The sequence below is a fragment of the Eurosta solidaginis genome, chromosome X (assembly GCF_040869045.1).
Source record: "Eurosta solidaginis isolate ZX-2024a chromosome X, ASM4086904v1, whole genome shotgun sequence".
NCBI lineage: Eukaryota > Metazoa > Arthropoda > Insecta > Diptera > Tephritidae > Eurosta > Eurosta solidaginis.
Genome location: NC_090324.1, coordinates 47,641,915 through 47,666,018, shown reverse-complemented (window position 1 = coordinate 47,666,018; position 24,104 = coordinate 47,641,915). Strand labels below are relative to the sequence as shown.

At 33.6% G+C, this 24,104-nt stretch overlaps 1 protein-coding gene across 1 annotated transcript in view; it reads right to left on the bottom strand.

The window, feature by feature from the left end:
- Nucleotides 1-13,611, bottom strand: part of LOC137234912 (paired box protein Pax-5-like) — a 2,462,599-nt gene extending 2,448,988 nt beyond the window's left edge. The window contains exon 1 of the mRNA XM_067758234.1: nt 13,491-13,611. The gene's annotated coding sequence lies outside the window, so the exon portion shown is untranslated. The remainder of the gene's footprint in view (nt 1-13,490) is intronic.
- Between the last annotated feature and the right edge of the window lie 10,493 nt (nt 13,612-24,104).

Genomic DNA, 24,104 nt, shown 5'->3' with positions numbered 1-24,104 from the left:
TTCTGGCCTTGAGGTCGAATCGATCCTTGAATCATTTATCATTAGGCCGATAAGAACAAAAACAATTATTATTAACTTTGTATTTTGTACTTTAAAATTTGTAATATTTTGTAATCGCATTAGTTTTGTAAATGAAAATTTTGGATATATCCAAATGAAAATTTTTGATTAAATAAATTTTTTACTTCAAACCAAAAATAAATAATTTTTAAAAAATATCCAATTTAATGTGAATGTAAAAGCGTGCGACAACATCGCGAGCTTGCGGTGGCTGGAGGAAGTGGTTCCAAACCTCCAAAAGCAAGGCACGAACGCGCGGTTTGAGGTGGTGGATAAAGCGCAAATACCCACGTTACCAAAAGTTAAGGTATGGATACCATGCGTGAGGAAGTCGGAGGATACACTGCGACTTCTGCAGAATCAGAATACGAATATACCGACACAGTATTGGAAGGTACTTACTGTATTTTGGCCTACGGAGGAAGGTCAGTTCTACATCATCCAAATAAACAAGCAGGCGGAGGATATATTCTACACGCAGCTTGGCAAAATGTCCTGGGGTACAGGCAAAATTTACATGCGACTCAGAAAAAGAAGTCCCTAGGATAAAAATGCTAACACGCTAGAAGTTAGCGAAGTCGAAAAGGTCCTCAAAAGCTTAAGGGAAAAAGGACAGGTATAGGAAGCCGGCGTCATCCCGAAGGAGTTAGAAGAGGACCAACAGCCAAATGGTGCTGCGATTCGCACAGAGGAATACCGGGCACAGCATTTACGATCTTCTTGATATTACATTGAGTTGCGAACGTGATACATCAAGGTATGATTGGATGGTTCTTGATAGCCCATCCTTCTCTTGAATCTCTAAATACTCCCAATACTCGCGATCTTCTCGGCTACCAATTCAGTCTCTGCATTGGCACTATTTTATACATTTCGGCGTTTTTTACTTGTGGTTTTGTGAACATTTTCGCTTGTGCTCCAGAAGAAATCGTAAGGTCTATATAAAACAGCCAATGTATCGATTAAATTGAATGTCGAGAAGCTCGCGAGCCTTACGAGTAATTCGAGATTCGAATCCGGGCAAGGCATATAGCTGCAACTATATTCCGTTTTTTTAAAGCCAAAAACGCAAGTGCAGAATTACTGTGCACCTACGTAGATTTTCAACACACTGATTTACAATACGCAAAACACTTGTATCGCTGCATGCTAAGCAGCGCGCTGCATGGCCGATTCAAACAGAATTTGCTGCATTAAATCAGTGTTGTGTAACAAAAAACCCAAATAATCACGAACAAGCACAAAACAAAATTCCAAAAAACAAAATTTTTCCGTAATTTCAGTTGTTTTACTAATTTAAATTCTTAACTTCATATTCAAAACAATAGGGGAACTCATTAAACCTTATAAATTCCTTATAAAATGTGTAAACGCATATGTGACCTGGAATCATCAAACGACCCTATTGTGCGAAAATACCGTTTTTCACTTTTTGACTTACACTTATGGGAAATTTAATGCTCTTTCCAATGGAACAAATCGCAGTTTTCTATCTTTCTTAGTTTTTCACAAATCGCATGTAAAGTAAAAAATTACCTTAAACGGGAAATTATTGGTCGATGTAATTGTTGTAATACTCTAGAAAGGCCTGTAGGTGGTGCTGAGTACCCCCTACACGATAATTCAAACCGCGGTTGCCATAGAAACATGTAAACACTTTCCCGCCACCCGCCAATCTTTAAACGAGTTTTTCTCGCAAACTTGTTTTCGCACAATAGGATTGTTTGATGATTCCAGATCACATATAAGTATTTGTCTAGTGCGTAAATGAGCTGTCAAATGTTGTACGAAAAATCATTTACACAATTTGTATAAACTTACGCGCACATTTAATCGTGTAATCGCGGTAAACTGAACGGAATGCAACCTTGCGGACATAACAGCCGTAATTTTCATAAAAAATCTCCAACATAAGCAAGTCATTTAAGGCCGCGGCACAATGAAATTTTTATATAGATACGTTTAATACATGCTTATGCACTCCAGTAACATCGCCACAATAAACCAAGATGTTGCGTTTATAAATATAAAAGGGAACTTCAGACTTGGCAATTGAAGTTTATTTCGCCTTGCCCATTCACATACAAAATTTTGCAAATAACTGTTATAAACATTCTCACTGTACAAGAAATATACTTGCTAGCACATTTTGTGTAGTATTCATTTGTTATATGGCCAAAAATATTAGCCCTGTAGGCAGCGTCTTTTCTTTCGGTTGCACCGCGGCGTTCTTCATCGTATATATATGTATACGATATATATATATATATTGAAAAATATCTCTTTTATTCGGATAGCGTCGAGACATTAGACCACAGGCGTAAACGTCAGTCCTTGGCGACAAAGGATTTTTAGCCGGGCATCTCCTGGAGTAGGCCCCCAAATGATAGCCTATTAAACGTTTGCAGGGGTCGTCATCAGTAAAAGGTTGTATTTTTATCCGAGACTATGTTTGGGTTTTCGTTGGAGTCGAAGCGCAATGCATTATTTAATTAATTAATATATGTGGCGCGTTATTTTTGATCGCCGCTAAAAATATAGGATCCTTACCCTTCTTATAAAAAAAAAAATTAATGTAAGGCGCGATAACCTCCGAAGAGATCTAAGGCCGAGCTTCTCTTCCAATTTGCGTCGTGCTCCTCTTGATTTTCCCTACAAATTGGGCGGACGGGACCTACATGATTTTATGCCGACTCTGAACGGCATCTGCAAGGCAGATGAGTTTTCACTGAGAGCTTTTCATGGCAGAAATACACCCAGAGGGCTTGCCAAACACTGCCGAGGGGCGACCCCGCTTAGAAAAATTTTCTTCTAATTGAAAAACCTTATTTCTATAATTTTTGATCTTGCTTTGCCCGGGGTTTGAACCCAGGGCATCCGGTAGGCAGAGCACGCTACCATAACACCACGGTGGCCGCCGCCCTTCTTATACCGTTGCAAATAAATAAATCGTTTACAAAGGGTTTTATGTGAACTAATTGACTTAAATTATAGTTTTAGAAATTCTAGGAAGCGTGTATTACACATTGAGTGTACGAAAGCGAATTGAATAATAAACTCTTGTTTTATTAACTGTATAAGCTTACAAAATAAGTAATAACAAAAAAGAAGAACGTCAAAAATATCATATGGTGAAAAGATGTTAAAAAGGGATGCTCCGCATATATTAAACTCTAAAATTTCAAATTAAATGGTTTATATGTATCATTAAAGTTCTCCCATCGGCATAATACTCCTGGGAAATAAACCTGTGTTTCGATACGTGTTTTAACATTTATGGGCGTATTTAAGCAGTCAAGTGCCAAAATAAAGGATAAAAAGTTTTTATTGTTTGTCTAAAGATCTCCAGGGTAGCCAGAGGTGTATAAATAATTTTCTGATGAACCACATATTTGAATTTCTTCAAGCTCTGATTTTTTGAAGCTTCGTTGCTGTAAGACCTCTGCTGCTTTATATTCTAACGCCAGCCACTTTTTCTGCTTAATGAGCCTACTTCTTAACGCTTCGTTTACATTTGTAGATAAATGTTGAGTTTTGGGACCGTATACCGTCAATTTCGAATTTTCGTATCACAAGCAACTTCATGATATTGCTCCAGATCGTCAATCATCTCACTGACTTCAAAAGTCTGTTTCCATATTCCTTAGTTGTGGAAAACGGGACTCAGTTCCGTTTACTAAAACTTTTCCATTTCTACTCAAGAAAAGGAAATAACACCCTAACACAAAAGAAAATAAAGGCGTAGTTTTCCTGCACTTTACTTCATATTTGAGAATGACATTAATGTAGTATTTTTTATGATAATGAAAAAATCAACGCTGCAGATAAGTCAAGAAGCAATACTTAAATTTATGAGGGCGAGTATTGTCAAATGTGACTCGATTTTGTAATAATGACTTCACCTGTCTGATTTATTGCATCATGCGCCGCAGTAATGTGTTTTTTTGTAAGCAAAATAAATAAAAAAAATAAATGTAAGGCGCGATAACCTCCGGAGAGATCTAAGGCCGAGCTTCTCTTCCAATTTGCGTCGTGCTCCTCTTGATTTTCCTAACAAATTGGCCGGACGGGACCTACATGTTTTATGCCGACCCCGAACGGCATCTGCAAAGCAGCTGAGTTTTCACTGAGAGCTTTTCATGGCAGAAATACACCCGGAGTGCTAGCCAAACACTGCCGAGGGGCGACCCCGCTTAGAAAAATTTTCTTCTAATTGAAAAATCTTATTTCTAAAATTTTGATGTTGCTTTGCCCGGGAGTTGAACCCAGGGCATACGGTGTGATAGGCGGAGCACGCTACCATCACACCACGGTGGCCGCCAAGCAAAATAGCTGGGCGTTATTTTAGAAATGTCGGCGCATGACACGAAAAATGTAATAATCCAATTGATTAATAAAAATAAAAATAGGCTTTATTTGACCAATATGTGCTTTAGTGCAAGTCAAAAGACTCCACTAGTACAACCCGACGTTTCGCTAATCATCTTAGCTTCCTCAGGGGTGAACTAAATTTATTTCAATTATTTTTCCCATATCAATCAACAATAACAACATTATAACATGTAAGAGAAAAAAACAATAGATATACGGCCAAACGTTTGGAATGCCGATGGGTAATCCGCTCTCCCCCACCAAAGCTGACATAGTTATGGACGACCTGTTAAAAGATAGCATGTCAGAACTAAAAGAAAATTATAACATAAACATATCATTTCTAACTCAGTATGTGGACGACATCTTTGCCATTGTAAAGAGGAGAGATTTAGACAACATCCTCCACACATTAAACAAGTACCACAATAAACTTAAATTTACTGTGGAAATAGAAAATAATGGCAGCATCCCCTTTTAAGATACGCGCATCCACAGAAGAAACCAAGATCTTGTACTAGATTGGTATACTGAGCCCACTTCATCGGGACGACTGATTAATTACTTATCAGCCCAACCACTTAAACATAAGGTTAACACGGCCAAAAACCTAATCCACAAAGTGTTAAAAATCAGCCATGAAAAATTCTGGGACGTCAACATTAACAAAATAACCAAAATATTGAGAAAAAACAATTACCCTTACGGTCTCGTACAAAACTTAATTGAAAAGACGAAAACGCAAATAAAATACGTAACTAACAACAACCCAACAGCTAATATCAATGCCCAACCGAAACAATATTACAGCGTAACATACATACTTAACAGACAACATAGAAAAAAAGCATACCAAAAACCAACAACAACATATGCTTCGCCGACAAATCTAACCAAACTTTGTCTACTATTTTCACTAAACCTAAAAGCCCAGTTCCAACTACACAACAAAATAACATTGCGTACGAAATAGCATGTAAAGGAGAATCTCGCGAGAAGGCGAGACTCGCGAGAAATCTCTTCTCGTACAAGTTCGAGAAATCGCAAGCTCTACTAGCTAGTCCAGGGATCGTAAAAATTAAAAAAATCGTTTTCTATTTGGCTTTAATACGTAAGATAACAGAGATTTCTAGATGCGAAAGGGATAGATACATTCAGAGATGTTTAGAATGTCCATTTACAGCATGTGGAATCCTGTGGACGCTATTTGAGTAACTTTCCGTGGAGCTAGATGAGTTTTCACTGAGAGCTTTTCATGGCAGAAATACACCCGGAGTGTTTGCCAAACACTGCCGAGGGGCGACCCCGCTTAGAAAAATTTTCTTCTAATTGAAAAAACTTGTTTCTAAAATTTTGATATTGCTTTTCCCGGGGCGTGAGCCCAGGATCTTCGGTGGGAATGGCGGAGCACGTTACCATTGTAGGGTTATATTTATATTCAACTTTAAATGTACCTACTTTAAATAAATTTAATCTTTTTGTTCTTGTTAATTTTTATTTTTCAATTGTAAAATATTGTCTTTCAAAAATTTTCATTCGGTTGAAATATTTAAAAACGTTTTGTAACATATTTTTAGGAGCGGTTAAATAAAAATATTTTATAAAAATAAATAGTGGTTATTATTAAATAGTGATATATTAAATACCGCATTGGCGATCTAGCCAGCCAAACATAAAAACTGTCCTTCAAAAACAACGAATCAAATTTTAATTCTTGTATGCTGTATGAAATAATAACGCCACCAGTTGATGTTCAGCAAAAATCGATGTATTCTCTTCCTAGTTATATATTATGCGAGTGGAAACCATATTGACTTCCGAAAACGATACCATAGTTCTGTTTACTCCAACTTATTACGTTTTTATCAGCAAATTCTTAAACAAATTGTTAAAGGTGGTGCACTTGAACAAACTTTAATTGATTTACAAAAGACCAGTGAAGAGATTTATTTAAATTCACTTTCAAATAAAGTGCGTAACATCTTGCAACGTCTAGCTCTAACTCGCTAAAAGTTTTGTAATTCGTACCTTTAAACTAGTGTGAAGTGTCCTCACTACTCGAAGAATTATCTGAAAAACAAGTTGAAAATATATCCCAAATATATCGTGAACATCACAAGAGCCCTCTCTAAGGCGTATTTGACGTAGACGTGGTGGTCTAAAAACTAGATTCACTTCTATAAAATTAGTTTATTTTCAATTGCACGACGTCGTCTTCGTCGTATTTTTAGATTGTCATTATTTCAGACGTTACCGCTGCATCATTAACATCAGCCTTTCAATCAAACATTGCAAGAGCAACAACAACAAAAGCTACAAATACAAAACAATTAAAGCCATTGCACAATACATTGTCTAATTTCATCAATCAATTTTAAAGCCATTGCACAATACATTGTCCAATTTCATCAATCAATTTTAAAGCCATTGCACAATACATTGTCTAAATTCATCAATCAATTTTAAAACCATTGCGACAAATATTTGGTGAGCTGTATCTAGTATTAATATTATTTATATGTATCTGTATATGTATCAAAATAGATTAATAATTTGGGTTTTGTAAACGCTCCTTTCCGGACATTTTTATTTCTTCCTATAATATAATTTTTGTAGTTATTTCTATTAAAAATGTTTCATTCACCATCAAATAATATACGTATATCTACACCACGAAATCAAGTAAACGATTCACTTATTGATTTGGATAATGAAAATTATCAAAATGATTTACCAAATCGATATGTGAATCAAAATAATGAAATTTTTGCTACATCGGTAAAACTTCCCCAATTTTGGACTAATTGCCCTGAAGCATGGTTCATCCATGCTGAAATGCAATTTAGTCGAAAGAACATTACTCAGGAAGGGACAAAATATGAATATGTCATAACTGCACTTCCACAGGATGTAATTATGATAATTCTTGATTTTATTCAAAATCCTCCTGAAAATGACAAATTTTCTGCATTAAAGAAAATTTTAATTGAACGGCACTCATTAAGTGAGAATGCCAAATTAGATCGAGTGTTATCCGATTCAGAAATGGGAGATCGTAAACCTTCTGAGTTTTATCGGTCTCTAGTGCTACTCTCTGGAAACAATTTTAGCAAAGAAATTCTTAAAAAGCTTTGGATAAGGAAGTTGCCCAAAAATTTAAGTATTATTCTTACTAGTTCGAATTTGAATGAAATAAGTGAATTAGTTAAATTAGCCGATAATATTTGGGAAGTTTATAATAAAAATGAAATAGCCTCAGTTAGTAATTTTCCAAACTCTAAAAGCGAAAATGCAATTATTTCAAATTTGGTTCAAACAACTAACATGATGTGCAAAAATTTTGAAAAATTGTCATTAGAGATCAATGAAATTAAAAATCAGATGAGTCAAAATTATTCAAGGTCCCGATCTTTTAGTAGGAATCGTTTTAGAAGTCCTTCTAGATATCGATCAAAGTCTCGTGACAACCCAAATTGGCTCTGTAGGTATCATTATAAGTTTGGTAATCAGGCTTTGAAGTGCGAACAACCATGCGCTTTTAAAAATAATAGTTCGTCAAACTAAAGTTATCCGTTGTTACGGCGACAAACAACGGACATTTAGACACCTTTACACGTCACTTATTTATTTTTGATAAAACAATCAAACTTAATTTTTTAATAGATAGTGGAGCAGAAATTTCAGTGCTTCCGGTTTCAAAATCTTCAAGTTCGAAAAAGTCATCAGATATTATTTTAACTGCAGCTAACGGTTCAACGATTTCGACATACGGTAAAAAACTTTTAAATATTAATTTAGGACTGCGTCGCGAATTTCCGTTCACGTTTTTAATAGCGGATATGGCTAAACCAATTATCGGTGCTGATTTTTTGTGTAAATATGGTCTCTTAGTTGATGTTAAGCGCAAATGCTTAGTAGATCCGATAACAAGTCTTTCAGTTAACACAATTTCATGTGTTTGTAATGTTTCGCTACCAAAAGTTTTCGCTGTTGATAACAAATTTACAAAGTTACTAAAAGAATTTCCTTCTTTATTTTCTGAACCAGATTATTCACAACCAGTTAGACATACAACAGTTCACAGATTAGTCACTGAAGGAAATTTGCCATTTTCTAAACCAAGAAGTTTAGACCCCATTAAATTCAAAGTAGCTAAAACTGAATTCGATTTTTAGTAAATACAGGGATATGTAGACCTTCTAATTCAGCAGTAGCATCTCCTTTACATCTTGTACCCAAGAAGGAGTTAAATGACTGGCGTCCTTGTGGAGATTTTAGAAGATTAAATGTCGTAACAGTTCCTGATCGTTATCCTTTGCCCCATGTTCATGACTTCAACATGAATCTAAGAAATAAGAAAATATTTTCAAAATTAGATTTGGTAAGAGCTTATCACCAAATTCCAATGGCAGAAGAGGATATCTATAAAACTGCAATCACTACGCCTTTTGGCATGTTTGAATTTGTACGAATGCCTTTCGGGCTTAGGAACTTCGCGCAAACTTTTCAACGATTTATTAATGAAGTAGTTAATGATTTAGACTTTGTTTTTACATATATTGATGATCTCTTAGTGGCAAGCGAAAATGAAGAACAACATTTTAAAGATCTTCGCGTACTATTTCAGCGCCTAACGGAGTACGGTTTAAATATAAAACCAAGTAAATGTACTTTTGGCGTAACAAATGTTGACTTTTTAGGACATAATATTTCTGAAACGGGAATTAGACCCTCAGAAGAAAAAGTTTTAGCCATTCGAAATTTGATCGTCCAAAATCTATTAAGCAGGCACAAAAATTTATTGGTATGGTTAATTATTACCATCGATATATACCAAAATTAGCAGAGTTTACGACAGTTATCTATGATTTAATTAATAGAACAAATAAGAAGCGAGACAAGATTTTAATTTGGGACGATACATCTAATAAAGCTTTCGAATGCATTAAAGAAAAGTTTGCATCTGCGATATTGTTAAATCATTTTAACAAAGATGCAAAACTTTCTTTAAATGTAGATGCATCCAATACGGCAATAGGTAGTGTCATATATCAAACGTTTAATAATAAGTCAGAACCACTTGCATTCTTTTCAAAGAAATTGTCTCCATCCGAAATTAAATATAGTGCATTTGATAGGGAACTATTAGCTATTTATTTGAACATTAAACATTTTCGTTACCTTCTAGAAGGACGTGAATTTACAGTTTTCACAGATCACAAGCCTCTTGTATTTGCTTTAAATTCAAAAACAGAACGCAGTCCAAGACAGACTAGACATATGGAATTCATTGCTCAGTTTACGAATGACATTAGGTATATTAAAGGACAAGAAAATGTTGTAGCTGATACATTATCTCGTGCGTTTGAAGTAGAAGCGATTAATAATTCGGACATTAATTTAAAAATTTTACAAAGTGAACAACAACAAGACAGTGAATTAAGCAAACTTACCTCAGAGCAAACATTTTTAAATTTGAAACTAATAAAAATTCCTGTTCTTAACTTTAATATATGGTGCGAAGTGTCAGGAGAAAATCCTAGGCCTTTAATTCCAAACAATTTAAGAAAAATAATATTTGATATGTTACATGGGATTTCACATCCTGGTAGTAGAGCTACACGTCGTTTGATAGTTAAGAAATATTTTTGGCCTAAAATGAATAAAGATATTAATACTTGGTCTAAAGAATGTATAAGTTGTCAAAAATCGAAAGTACATCGTCATACAAAATCTCCAGTTATGAAAATTCCAATTCCAAAATCTAGATTTGAACACATTCACTTAGATATTGTTGGACCCTTACCTGTTTCAAAAGGATATCGTTACATATTAACTATAATTGATAGATTTACACGTTGGCCAGAGGCATTCGCACTAAGAGATATTTCTGCAGTTACGGTTGTAAATAAATTTTTTAAAGAATATATTTCACGTTTTGGAGTTCCATTAGAAATAACAACAGATCAGGGATCTCAATTTACTTCAAACTTGTTTTCAGAATTAACGAAACTTCTTGGAAGTGATCAAATAACAACTTCTCCTTATCATCCCCAAGCTAATGGAATGATAGAACGTTTTCATAGACAGCTTAAATCTTCAATAATGGCTAGGAATAGATCCAGAGATTGGTATGAAGAGTTACCAATAGTACCTGTGGGTTTTCGATCGATTTTTAAAGAAGATATTTCAGCAACACCGGTTGAAATGGTTTATGGACAAAATTTAAAATTACCTGGTGAATTATTTGTTTCAACTGCAGAGAATATAACTTCAACGGATGTTTTAAGTAGTTTGCGTGAACATTTTAAAAATTTTAAATCAAATATGGAACATCATCAAAATTCTAGTGGTATTTTTGTTCCAAAAGATTTAAAAGATTGTCATTTTGTTTTTGTACGTGTAATAAACAAACATTCCTTGCAACATCCGTATGAAGGTCCTTATAGAGTTATTGAAAAAGATATTAAAAACTTTAAAATTGAAATAAACAATGAAATTAAATCTATTCCTATTGATCGTTTAAAACCAGCATTGATTGATAAAATACAGATACCTAACACAAAAACAAAAAAGAAAGTTACTTTTAATTTATTTAACATTAAATCTCCGGAAGGGGGAGTATTGTAGGGTTATATTTATATTCAACTTTAAATGTACCTACTTTAAATAAATTGAATTTTTTTGTTCTTGTTAATTTTTATTTTTCAATTGTAAAATATTGTCTTTCAAAAATTTTCATTCGGTTGAAATATTTAAAAACGTTTTGTAACATATTTTTAGGAGCGGTTATATAAAAATATTTTATAAAAATAAATAGTGCTTATTATTAAATAGTGATTTATATATTAAATACCACAACCATCACACCACGGCGGCCGGACTATAATAGTAACTTCCAGTAAAACTAGATTTTTGAAACTAAAAACATAGTTCATAAAAAAACATGAGAGACGTTTCGTCTTCGAGCTTGAAAGAAATTCCCGATAACCCAGAGATCTGTAACTTTGAACAAAGATTAGGGATCTATTAGGTTTTAGTATTTACGGGAAAAGAGTTTCCTAGATATTCAGAAAGTCCATTTACAACACATGGAATCTTGCGGCCGCTATTTGAAAACCTTTCCGTAGAGCTAGTTTCTTGAAACTAAGAACATACTTCAGAGCCCCATGATAATGCAACATTTCGCTTTCGAGTTTTAAGGAACCTTCTGATAACACAGAGATCTGAAACTTTAAAAGAAACATTGGGCTCTATTAGGCTATAATATTTAATATAAAAGAGTTCTCTATATGGGAAAAAGATCGAGATATTCAAAGGTATTAAAATAGAAAATTTAGAATTGTGTAATCTTGCGATCCTTGAGCTAGAAACATGAAACCATACACAGGTTCAGGACACCTTGGCAATGCCACAGAAGGAGAAAAAGAAGAAGATAAACGATTTTTAAGTACTTCCTCTATATAAATGGACCAGAAAAAATTTAAAATGTCTCTTTAAACAGAGACATAATCTTTTTAAAATTTGATATTCAAATATTAACATAACTACTGTAAAAATGTGTATAAGGAACTAAAATACAAAGGTGGAGTGCTTGACTTAGGTCAAGATTATACCGAAAATTTATTTATTGCCCTCCGCCTCTATATTTTTGTTTCTCAATAAACGATTGCATTAGTTATGTTAATATTTGAGTATTAAATTTCAACAGGATTGTGTCTTTGTTTAAAGCGACATTTTTCATTTCTTCTGGTCTATTTATATAAAGGGGGTACTTAAAAAATTTTGCATCCTTTTTTATTTAAACTGTAATGAAAATTGGACTCATTCCTGGCATATTTTAGTGAAATTATTGACACTGATTCTTTGCATTTATGCTTTTTTAAATCCAAAAAATCTAAAAAATTCAATTGTTTAAAAGATCGAAATCTTCGGTTAGGAACAGCGGAATGGTATTACTGAATTTTATGATTGAAAAAATATTTATATATTATAGTATAATATATTAAAGTCTAAAAAATTCAATTGTTTAAAAGATCGACATCTTTGGTTACGAACAGTGAAACGGTATTTCTGAATTTTATGATTGAAAAAATATTTTAATATGATGAATTATAAGATTTTCATAACATATAGTTTTATAAGCATTGAGTTCATTATTTAGTCAACAATGGTAGACAGATTTTGATCTTCCACCTAAATTCAAAATTTTTGATTATTCCATTTGTTCATTTTTGTAAAAGTCTGATATTTATTATCATTATTAAGTTATGGTTTGGGAAACAAACCCTTTATTCAAAAATTACTCCAAAAAGTGATTGAAAAATTATTTTTAGTTTTTAACCTCCTAATTTCCGGGTTTTAAGCTCGATTTTAAGTTAATTAGGGTTCAAACCAGCCCCATTACTACCGGCACAACATCAGCTTAAATTCGCACCGAGGAATCGACCCTAAGCATAGAAATTTCAGGTTTAAATCTCACTAAGCTGAATTACAGTTTGAACTCGCACTGAAAAGACCGGGCCTAGATGGCATAAATAAATTTAAACGGCAGGCCAAAAACTATTTTATCTTTTCATTGAAATCAAAGCAAGTTAACTCAACAAAAAGCCCGACACTTTGATAATAACAATCTTATAGTATTACTGTTCTGTAAGGTTGATATATATTTCCTGCTCTACCAAACTGCATCAAAAACTTATTTTTGACCAAAACGGTTAGTAGATTAATACTTAACTTTTCCAGCGGTTGCTCAAACTTCAGTTAAAGTTGACTGGAGTTTAACTTTGCCACTTTGATCGATAACATAAAATTTTATTCATAAATTTTCATCATAAAATTTTAAAGCTTAGCTTAGTCAGCTTTAATACGAGTTTAATCTCGCACTACAAAACCGAACCTAAGCTGACCATTTGAGTAAATCTATTTAATTGAAAGCTCAGTATTTAGTTACAAAAAGGAATCAAATTTTATTAAGATGGAGAAAAAATCGAATCATCTAAATGTTGTGTGATATCTACATTTCACAAATACACGTAATAAAATAAACGTCAATATACCAATTTTTTTGTTTAAAGCAGCTTTTAGCACAGCCAATTACACATTGATACTCAACAAAAGAGGTAATCTCAGTTAAACAAAAGCCAATTTCTTGCTGTTGAGACGATTATTATGTACCCGCTGATACTGAAAGCGATACTAAATATAATTATATCAATGAGGTTTTTATGGCACATACGACAAAATTTTATCAGCTATGAGTAAAATTTTGTCGTACGTGTTAATGGAACTGGTGAATACGACAATATTATTGTAACTGATCAATACAGGGAGTTTATACCAATAGTTTATAATACTAATGTTCGCCATACGTACGGCATTTGGCCTGAAAGGCAATCTTTATAAGCTGGTAATGGCAGGGTTTAGGCTCATAGTTTCAGATAAGAAGCTGAAAAATTGCACACGCCTTTATTTTGGAATAAGTGGTATTAAAATTCAAAATAAACACGTTTACAAGTCTTAAGATATTCGAAGACAAAAGTTAGAAAACTCATTTTTTCGCAAGTATCTTGGTGTCTGTGTGCTATTCGCTCTTTGCGTTTAGTAAAATGATGTAGGGAAGGTGCAACTATAACTCAAACTTTTCATTATCCTATATTAGTGACAAATGAAGAAAAATCGCAAAAATGTTTTACTAAGCCACGCGAATGCTGAAATCAATTGCGTAGCGAGTTTGCCTTGCGCCCGGGGTACTGTTCCATTTAATAACTAGCTATTACCCGCTACCGATCCTAAAAGGCGGTCATAATACCAAGTATCAAATTTCCGTCATCGTACTAGTGACGAAAAGGTCCCTGTACTGTTGGTTAAATTGGTGCATGTTGAGTATACTCCAAACCAATTCAAGGATACGGTTGAACACATCCCAAAATTATGAATGTTGAGTATAAAATGGTTGGTAAATAAAGCAGAACATAAATTGGTTGAATAAATAAAGCAGAAAGAATCTTAGCTGGAAATTAGGTAACATAATGGTCTATCGTTGTGGATAATTATGGATAATTGTTAGAGTGAGTTAGTGCCCACCCTTCTTTTTGAAATTTTTTGAAACTTCGTTAGACCAGGTCGAACGGTGGCATTTGATCTTAAGTAAACGTACTAGTACCTGTGATTAATGAGATGTATCTTAAGTGCAAATGTGTAAGTACCTGTGGTTAATGAAAATGTATCTTGCGAGTGGGTGTGTTAAGTACTTCTGAGCAATCACTGTCTTGTATTAAAATTGTGGAATAATATCATGTATTTGATGAGCCCAAACATCAGTGTTACTGCGTAATACTTTTACATGGAATTAGAATCGTAGTGGAGTTCAAAGTAAGTTGCAACCGGATGCCATTGTCCATAAAATGGCGGGAGCTTGATATACTCCATATTGTAAAGAAATATTTTAAACAAAAATGATTTAGCTGACGAACGCTGATGAGTAGCGTTGGATAGCAATTTGTTAATTCTTCTTTATTGACGAAATTCATTAACCTATACGTATATACATACTTACATTAATATTTACATACTAAAGGTGCATGACTCAATAGTGAGGAATGGTTTGTCAGCAAATTATTATATTGACCTGCATATTGTCAATATGATTCCCGCTTGAGCAGTTTGGTATGACACGTCAAAATATTGGGAGCCTTGGCAAATCCGAATGAGCTCATGGTAGTTATCTGGGTCAATGAGCGTCTATTTGTAATGTTAAGCGTGTTTGAAGTGAGGTGAACTCCACGCGATACTACACCATCGGCCTTTTAAGTGAGCGTATATAATTTTATGCTTAGTTATAGACGGTCACTTTAATGTCACTGTTGTAATTGTCCCGTGTTCTTTCATTTTACGTTGAATGACATAGTCAACTTGCTTGGTGTTACCAAATAAATTTTTTTTTTAAATTTAGTTGTAATTTATGTCATAATGATAACGTTATACTATAAGTTGTGAACTTTTTGCTTATGTGCTTTCTTGTGGTTTTTATTCGTTTAATTTGCTTAACATACAGTGTCCGTTATGCTTGTTTTCGCTGTTTTCATAATATGCTGACTTTTGCTTAGACTCACTTAAAAATCGACATGTGTTTACATTTTATTAAGAAGTTACCGTAACTTGATATCAACATAAATTTGTATTTATACATTTTTATTGATGAGTAAATTGGAATGTTTATAGTGTGGTTGTTTTGGTTTTTTTTTGTAAATCCATTGGGGTTACTTGCGAATGGTCTATACTGTGCTATGTCATATGTTTTATACTGGTTTAAACCTATTCTTATGGATTATATGTGTAGGTTGAAGTAAAAATATTTCCTATTACTATTTTCTATTCTACCTGTGGCTAAAGTAAAAATATTTTTCCTAAAATTATGACCTCTCTAAAAACGAGGTATCCTAACTGAAGCCCATACTTATATCTATTTGTGGTTAAAGTAAAGTATTTTTCCTAATATGTAAAATTATGACCTCTTGGATTGTGTGGTTTTCTTAATTGAGATCAAGGCAATAAATGTTTGTATTTATTTTATTTTCTTAAACTAATTCCACATATTATTCAAGAAAAAAAATTTTTTTTTACTTGACATTTTTTCATTCATAATAAGGTAAATCTGTAATAAACTACATAGACAATTGAGGGGTTGCTGACGGAAGAGCGGGGTGGTTATGTATTGGTAGTAGTTATGTTAATGAGTAAGTGGAAGAAGGTACAGTGGATTCAAAAATTTTTCGTATCTTTAAATTTTCTTGTTATATTTTCCCTATTTTTCCTTATTTTCCAGCAATATATTTTTGGTCTTTTTCGACATGGGATTTCTGTGGCGGCCACCAAGACAGGATCGTCATGACTTTATGAAGAATTTATTTTTAGTTTTAACCGGGATTTGTCACATGCACAACCTCTTGAGTTTGTGCAATTATTTGATCTTAGAGAACTTGGTTATCAATTTTATTTTAAATTTGTCTACTCGTGTAAATATTCAATTATTTTTCACCAATTTGTCCCTCAGGACAACTTCGTGTTTCCTTATAAATTTCAAGTCCTGGATTGGCGACATTTGTACAACGTGTATACAGCCTGATAAGTAATTGTCCTAAGTCAATTTTATCATCTACAATCAGGTTGCTTGTATTTCTTACGCTATCATTTTAGATGCGCGACATGTCTTTTTGCTGAAAATTTATATAGCGCTTCACATATATTTTTATATGTTCTCTTTGTGACTTTTCTTCACTCTTTTTTTTTTGTTGTTATGGGCTGGTTTTAAAATTTTTGTATTTTTTCTTGTTCTTAGTTTATGCCTATTTCCACTGTCATAGAATTTCCTATTGCTTCATGACCATTTTTGTCAGGAGCATTCAGAGGGATTATGCAAATTTTTGATTTGCTGTTCACTTTAGGCAGGGCTGCCTTTACTGTCGCTTGTGACATTTTTAGATTTATTATTTGAGATTTACTTGAATTGTTTATTGCTTTTCCTCAGCTCTGGGTTTGGTAATTTGTGTAGAGAAAAAAATTTAGACGCGCTGTTGCACGTTATTCAATTGCCTACATTTAAATTTCATATAGCTTTTAAGTATAGTGGCTATCGCTATGATTAATAGCCCTATCGTGGATATTAAAGCACCAAGCCAAATGGCTGTGATGTTTTGATTGGTTTTTGTGTCCACTTGGGCTTGTGGCTCATATTTTACCAATTTGTTGTCATCTTTCTCCTCTTCAGAGGTTTCTTTGCCGAATTCATAGCCAGCTATCGCTATCTTATGCCTTGGGCTATTTTTGTCCACCAAGACATTTTGAAATATAATTCCTGCTTCTATGAGTAATGAACTAAATTTAATTTTTAATAAAATTTTTCGATTTTATTCTTTTATCCCATGCATTCCATTTTACTCTTGACCTTCATTAATTTTTAATAAATTTACCTTATTTAATTAATAGCTATTTTTACAATTTATTTCTAAAATTGTAATTTTTGTTTTACTTTAGAATTTTTCATTTATAATTTAGATATTTAAAATTTTTCCTTAAAAAATATTTCTAATTTTATTTTTTCAAATTAATAGTTAAGTACACTTTTATTTTATTTTGTCTAATTGTACTTGTTTGTCTAGTTAACATTATTAAAGTATAAACAATTTTGACCTTAATGGAAAATTTTGTTTAATTAAAGAATTTTTAGCATTTTTATATTCTTTTTCAATTTACAAAATATTTTATGCCATTTTCAATGATGATTGTGTTAATGTCCTTTTTTTTCTTAGAGAAAATTCCTTAAGATTTTAACATTAAAAATTTTAAATAAGGCATTTTGATTTACAAAAAATTATTCTTAAATTTAATATATTTGACATTTCTAGTTTTATTAAAATTGAAATTAATTTTTTTTGAATTTATTTTACAGAGTGTTGTTTAAAATTAGTTTTTATGCTTTTTTTATTTTTCAGTTTAGTTTGTGTCATTTTCAAAGCTGACATCAAACTTTTTGTAAAAAGAAATTTGTTCATCCTACCATATTTATAAAAAAAATTTTGCCAATGGTGAAGCGTTACTGAGGCCGCTCAATTTATCTAAATTTTTATACTTATTGCTGCCAGTCTTATTTTCAGAGGGTTCTATTTCGCTGCCAGTCAAAATTGTTAATTTCCATATAATATTTATTCCTTATTATATTCCACGTCTATATATGCTCGCATGCTGCCTGTTAAAGTTGTTAATTTCCATGTAGTATGTATTCCTTATTATATTCAACCTCTATATATACTCACATGCTGCCAGTCAAAATTGTTACCAATGTCCGTATTTTATGCCATGTAAACGATGCTAATTTCTTGATTGTACTGCTGCTGCTAACATCGCTCCTTTTTCGTTTTTTAACAAAACTTTTTTCTTTAACTTTTAAAAAAAACTTGGCAGGATCTCTGGCCAGTCAGGTCGTTTAAGCAGTTGTGCCAATTTTTGATCTGAACTGGCAGGATTTTCCTCCAACTAGATTTTTTAGCAGTTTTGCCAATTTAAATCTAGGCTGGCAGGATCGCCATGTAAAGAAATGTTTTAAACAAATATGATTTAGCTGAAGAGCGCCGATGAGTAGCGTTGGGTAGCAATTTGTTAATTCTTCTTTATTGACAAAATTCATTATTATTTATACAAAAGTTCTTAACCTATACGTATATACATACTTACATTAATATTTACATTCTAAAGGTACATGGCTCAATAGTGAAGAATGGTTTGTCAGCAAATTATTATATTGACCTACATATTGTCAATATGATTCCCGCTTGAGCAGTTTGGTATGACGCATCAATATATTGGGCGCCTTGGCAAATGCGAATGAACTCACGGTAGTTATCTGGGTCAATGAACTTATATTTGTAATGTTAAGCGTGTTTGAAGTGAGGTGAATTCCACGCGATACTACAATATCAGACCAATGGAAGAACTTGTAATTGAAACGTCCAATTACAAGCTAAATTGGTACAAAGAATTCGTGCACTGAAATGTTGAGGGAAGGCAACATAGAGCCGATAGTTGGGCCACTGATCATACAATTAGATCCGTCTCTGAGACCGTGGGGTTGGGTCTTCCACTGACGGATACTCACGTTAAGCACCTATCGTAATCCATTTTTCAGTAACTTTCCGGAGAGCTAAAATCTTGAAACTTGGTATACCCAGTAGTGGCGGAGCTGAAATTGATGTAAGCTCACGAATTGCTAAGGCCTGGGTGGCGTTTCGAGAACTAAGAAAAGTGTGGCGATCTAGCACACTCAGCCGCAGCACAAAACTTAAAATATTCAACAGCCACGTGAAATCGGTGCTACTATACGGCTCTGAAACGTGGAAAGTGACGGAACTCATCAGCAGTTAAATACGGGTGTTCGTAAACAAATGCTTGCGCACAATATGCCGTATATTAATTCAAATGAAGATCTTTTAAGACTGACGAGCACTGAGCTGATTCAAACAACCATAGATAGAAGAAAATGGCAATGGATCGGCCATATACTAAGAAAAAGCGAATCACGTATAGCAAAAAGGGCGCTAAAAATTCTAAAAAGCTACCGAACTTGGAAAGTTTGAGCTTAGGGTCCACCCATATTACGTTATAATATTAAGATCGGGGTTTGAATATTATTATTAAGGATAAATAAGTTTCTAGATGGGACAGGGGGCGAGATATTTAGAAATATTTAGAAGCCCTATTTTCAAGAATCGGAATTTCGCGACAGCTAATTGAGTAACTTTCCGTAGAGTTGGGTTCTTGAAACTAGGAAAATACTTCAGAACACGATGATAAGGCTACATGAGGGAAAATTTTTCCCTATGTAGTTCAGGGATTGTTAAAATTAACAAAACCGTTCGAGCTTGGAATTTTTGCCTTCGAGTTTTAAGATACTTCCGGATACCCCAGTGACTGGAAGTTTGAGCAAAGCTTCGGGCTTTATTTCGTTGTGATATTTGGGATAAAAAAGCTTTCAAAATGGGACAGGGAGCGAGATATTTAAAGATATTGAGAAGAACCATTTGTAACGTGGGGAATTTTGGTCACCGCTAAAGGAGTAACTTCCCGTAGAGCTAGTTTATTGAAACAAAATAAATATTTCACAAGACGATGACAATGCAAAATGAGTAAAAAAAATGCTCGCTAGGTGGTCCAGGGATTTTGAATATTAAAAAAATCTTGCGAACTTGGAAAACGTGCATTCGAGTTTGAAGGCACTTCGCGATAACTTTGAAAATATGTTCGAGCTCATTACGTTGTAATATTCAGGATAAGTTGCCTCTTTTGGACAGGCATCCAGATGCTTAAAAAGTCAATTTACAACATGTGGAATTTTGCGACAGCTATTTGAGTAACTTCACGTAGAGATAGATTTTAAGAGCTAAGAACATATTTCAGAACCCCATGACAATGCAGTCTGAGGAAGTAAAATTCGCTGGTGGTCTAGGGATCGTGAAAATTCAAAAAGTCGGGCGAATCTTGAAATTTAGCGTTTGGGTTTTAAAGAACTTCGCAATAACCTAGAGGCCTGCAACTTTGAACGAAACTTTGGACTCCATTGGGTTGTAATATTTAGGTTAAAAGAGTTTTCAGTGTGTAACAGGGATCGAGATACTTGGAGATATTTAGAAAGTCTATTTACAACGTGTGAAAATTAAAAAAATCGCCCCAGCTTTGAAATTTTGCTTTCGAATTTCAAGGAACTTCCCGATAACCCAGAGATCTGAAACTTTGAACGAAACTTCGGGCTTTATTAGGTTGTAATATTTAGAATAAAGGAGTTTTCTAGATATGACAGGGTTCGAGATATTTAGAGGTTTTAAGAAGTAGGAATAGTAAAAAGTCAAACTTTGATATTCAAATTTTAACATAACCACTGAAAAAATTTTTATGAGGAATGAAATTATAGAGGTGGAGCGCCGAACTGAGGTAAAGATTACATCGAAGGTCTACTTATTGAACTCCAATAAATTTGTTCCTCTAACATTTTTTACCCTGGTTATGTTAAAATTCGAGTATCAAAGTTTAACATGATTATGTCTCAATGATTATGTTTCAAGAGAAATTTTTCGTTTGTCCTAATCTCTTCATAAAAAGAAAGTACTTAAAATTTTGTATCTTATTTTTATTTGCATACTGCTTCATCTGACTGCTAGTAAGGCAACCACCTAAAATGGGAATAATCGGTACAGAATCACGCCCCGTTTGTATATTTTAAATATTTTCAACACTAGTACAGCTATTTCATATTGGACGAGTAGGATGCCTACGTTGAACTTTTTCAATCTACAAAAGATCTCTTAAAATGGCACTGGCAACACTTTCTTTGAAAAGGGGATTCATCACTTTTTTCAAAGTTCAAGGTATTAAACGAAATTTGATGTCCACCTTCAGTATTCAAGGAGGAATAGCCTTAAAAGTGGGCATGCCGTGTTTTATTTAATAAGTTGCGTTTATTTCATAAAAAATGTAAAACCCTGCCCTTTATTTTTGGCACGAAACAAGTAAAAACACAAAAATATCAAAACATCATAAGTTAAAAATATGATTATTTACTCAAAAAAAATTCGCAAAACAAGTATTTCTTTGTTTTATAAAAAGGCCATTAACAGAAAGATAAAGGAATTACAAAAAATGCGCCAAAAAAGACAAAACATCGGCCGACGCTATCACGAGTTATAAAGAAAGGTTTAACTCGTTCAACAAAACAAAGTGCTCTAATTTCGAAAAAGTTCGAATTTCGAAAAATTTTCAAATACGATATTTTTTTGTTGTTTCCAAACTTCCCAAAAATGATCAAAATCGACTGACGCTATCACGATTTATAAAGAAAAGTTTAACTTGTTCAGCACAACCAAAAGTGCAATAACTTCGAAAATAATCTAATTCCGAAAATTTTCAAATACCTACTATATTTTTTTATTGTTTCAAAACTTCCCTTTAATTTTTCTGCAATTTCTGAGACAGTTTTGAATCAGGAGAGCTATCTTAACGATATCCCCATCATCGCGATCAGTCGTCTCACATTTTCTAAATATTTGGGTCGAACTTGTAAGGAGGTACTATTATGCCAAGTTTTCGTTTTTCGGATAATACTATAACTTTTATTAAACATCGCTGATTTTAGCAAAGTCGACAGGCATTTACTATAATTCTCGTGTTGAAATATCACCCAATGAAATCAAACCATTATAAAAACAAATAAGGAAGGCTAAGTTCGGGTGTAACCCAACATTACATACGCAGTTGAGAGCGGTGGAGACAAAATAAGGGAAAACCACCATTTAGTAAAAAGAACCTAGGGTAACCCTGGAATCTGTTTGTATGACATGTCTATCAAATGGAAGGTATTTAAGAGGGAGTGGGCCATAGTTCTATATATGGACGCCATTTAGGGATATCGCCATAAAGGTGGACCAGGGCTGACTCTAGAATTAGTTTGTACGATATGGGTATCAAATGAAAGGTGTTAATGAGTATTTTAAAAGGGAGTGGGCCTAAGTTCTATAGGTGGACGCCTTTTCGAGATATCGCCATAAAGGTGGACCAGGGGTGACTCTAGAATTTGTTTGTACGATATGGCTATCAAATGAAAGGTGTTAATGAGTATTTTAAAAGGGCGTGGGCCTTAGTTCTATAGGTGGACGCCTTTTCGAGATATCGCCATAAAGGTGGACCAGGGGTGACTCTAGAATTTGTTTGTACGATATGGGTATCAAATGAAAGGTGTTAATGAGTATTTTAAAAGGGCGTGTGCCTTAGTTCTATAGGTGGACGCCTTTTCGAGATATCGCCATAAACGTGGGCCAGGGGTGACTCTAGAATGTGTTTGTACGATATGGGTATCAAATTAAAAGTATTAATGAGGGTTTTAAAAGGGAGTGGCCCTTAGTTGTATATGTGAAGGCGTTTTCGAGATATCGACCAAAATGTGGACCAGGGTGATCCAGAACATCATCTGTCGGGTACCGCCAATTTATTTATATATGTAATACTACGAATAGTATTCCTTCCAAGATTCCAAGGGCTTTTGATTTCGCCCTGCAAAACTTTTTCATTTTCTTCTACTTAATATGGTATGTCACACCCATTTTACAAAGTTTTTTTCTAAAGTTATATTTTGCGTCAATAGACCAATCCAATTACCATGTTTCATCCCTTTTTTCGTATTTGGTATATAATTATGGCATTTTTTTCATTTTTCGTAATTTTCGATATCGAAAAAGTGTGCGTAGTCATAGTCGGATTTCGTTAATTTTTTATACCAATACAAAGTGAGTTCAGATAAGTACGTGAGCTGAGCTTAATAAAGATATATCGATTTTTGCTCAAGTTATCGTGTTAACGGCCGAGCGGAAGGACAGACGGTCGACTGTGTTTAAAAACTGGGCCTGGCTTCAACCGAGTTCGCTCTTTTTCACAGAAAACAGTTACCGTCCTAGAATCTAAGCCTCTACCAAATTTCACAAGGATTGGTAAATTTTTGTTCGACTTATGGCATTAAAAGTATCCTTGACAAATTAAATTAAAAAGGGCGGAGCCAAGCCCATTTTGAAATTTTCTTTTATTTTTGTATTTGGTTGCACCATATCATTACTGGAGTTAAATGTTGACATAATTTACTTATATACTGTAAAGATATCAACTTTTCTTTTAAAATTTGACTTAAAAAAATTTTTTTTTAAAAGTGGGCGTGGTCGTTCTCCTATTTTGCTAATTTTTATTTATCATATATATAGTAATAAGGGTAACGTTCCTGCCAAATTTCATCATGATATCTTCAACCACTGCCAAATTACAGCTTTCAAAACTTCTAAATTACCTTCTTTTAAAAGTGGGCGCTGCCACACCCATTCTCCAAAATTTTACTATTTCTCTATTCTGCGTCATAAGTTCAACTCACCTACCAAGTTTCATCGCTTAATCCGTATTTGATAATGAATTATCGGACTTTTTCGATATCGAAAAATTCGAAAAATCGTCCGTGGTTATAGTCCGATATCGTTCATTTTAAATAGCGATCTGAGATGAGTGCCCAGGAACCTACATAACAAATTTCATCAAGATACCTCAAAATTTACTCAAGTTATCGTGTTAAGGGACAGACGGACGGACGGACG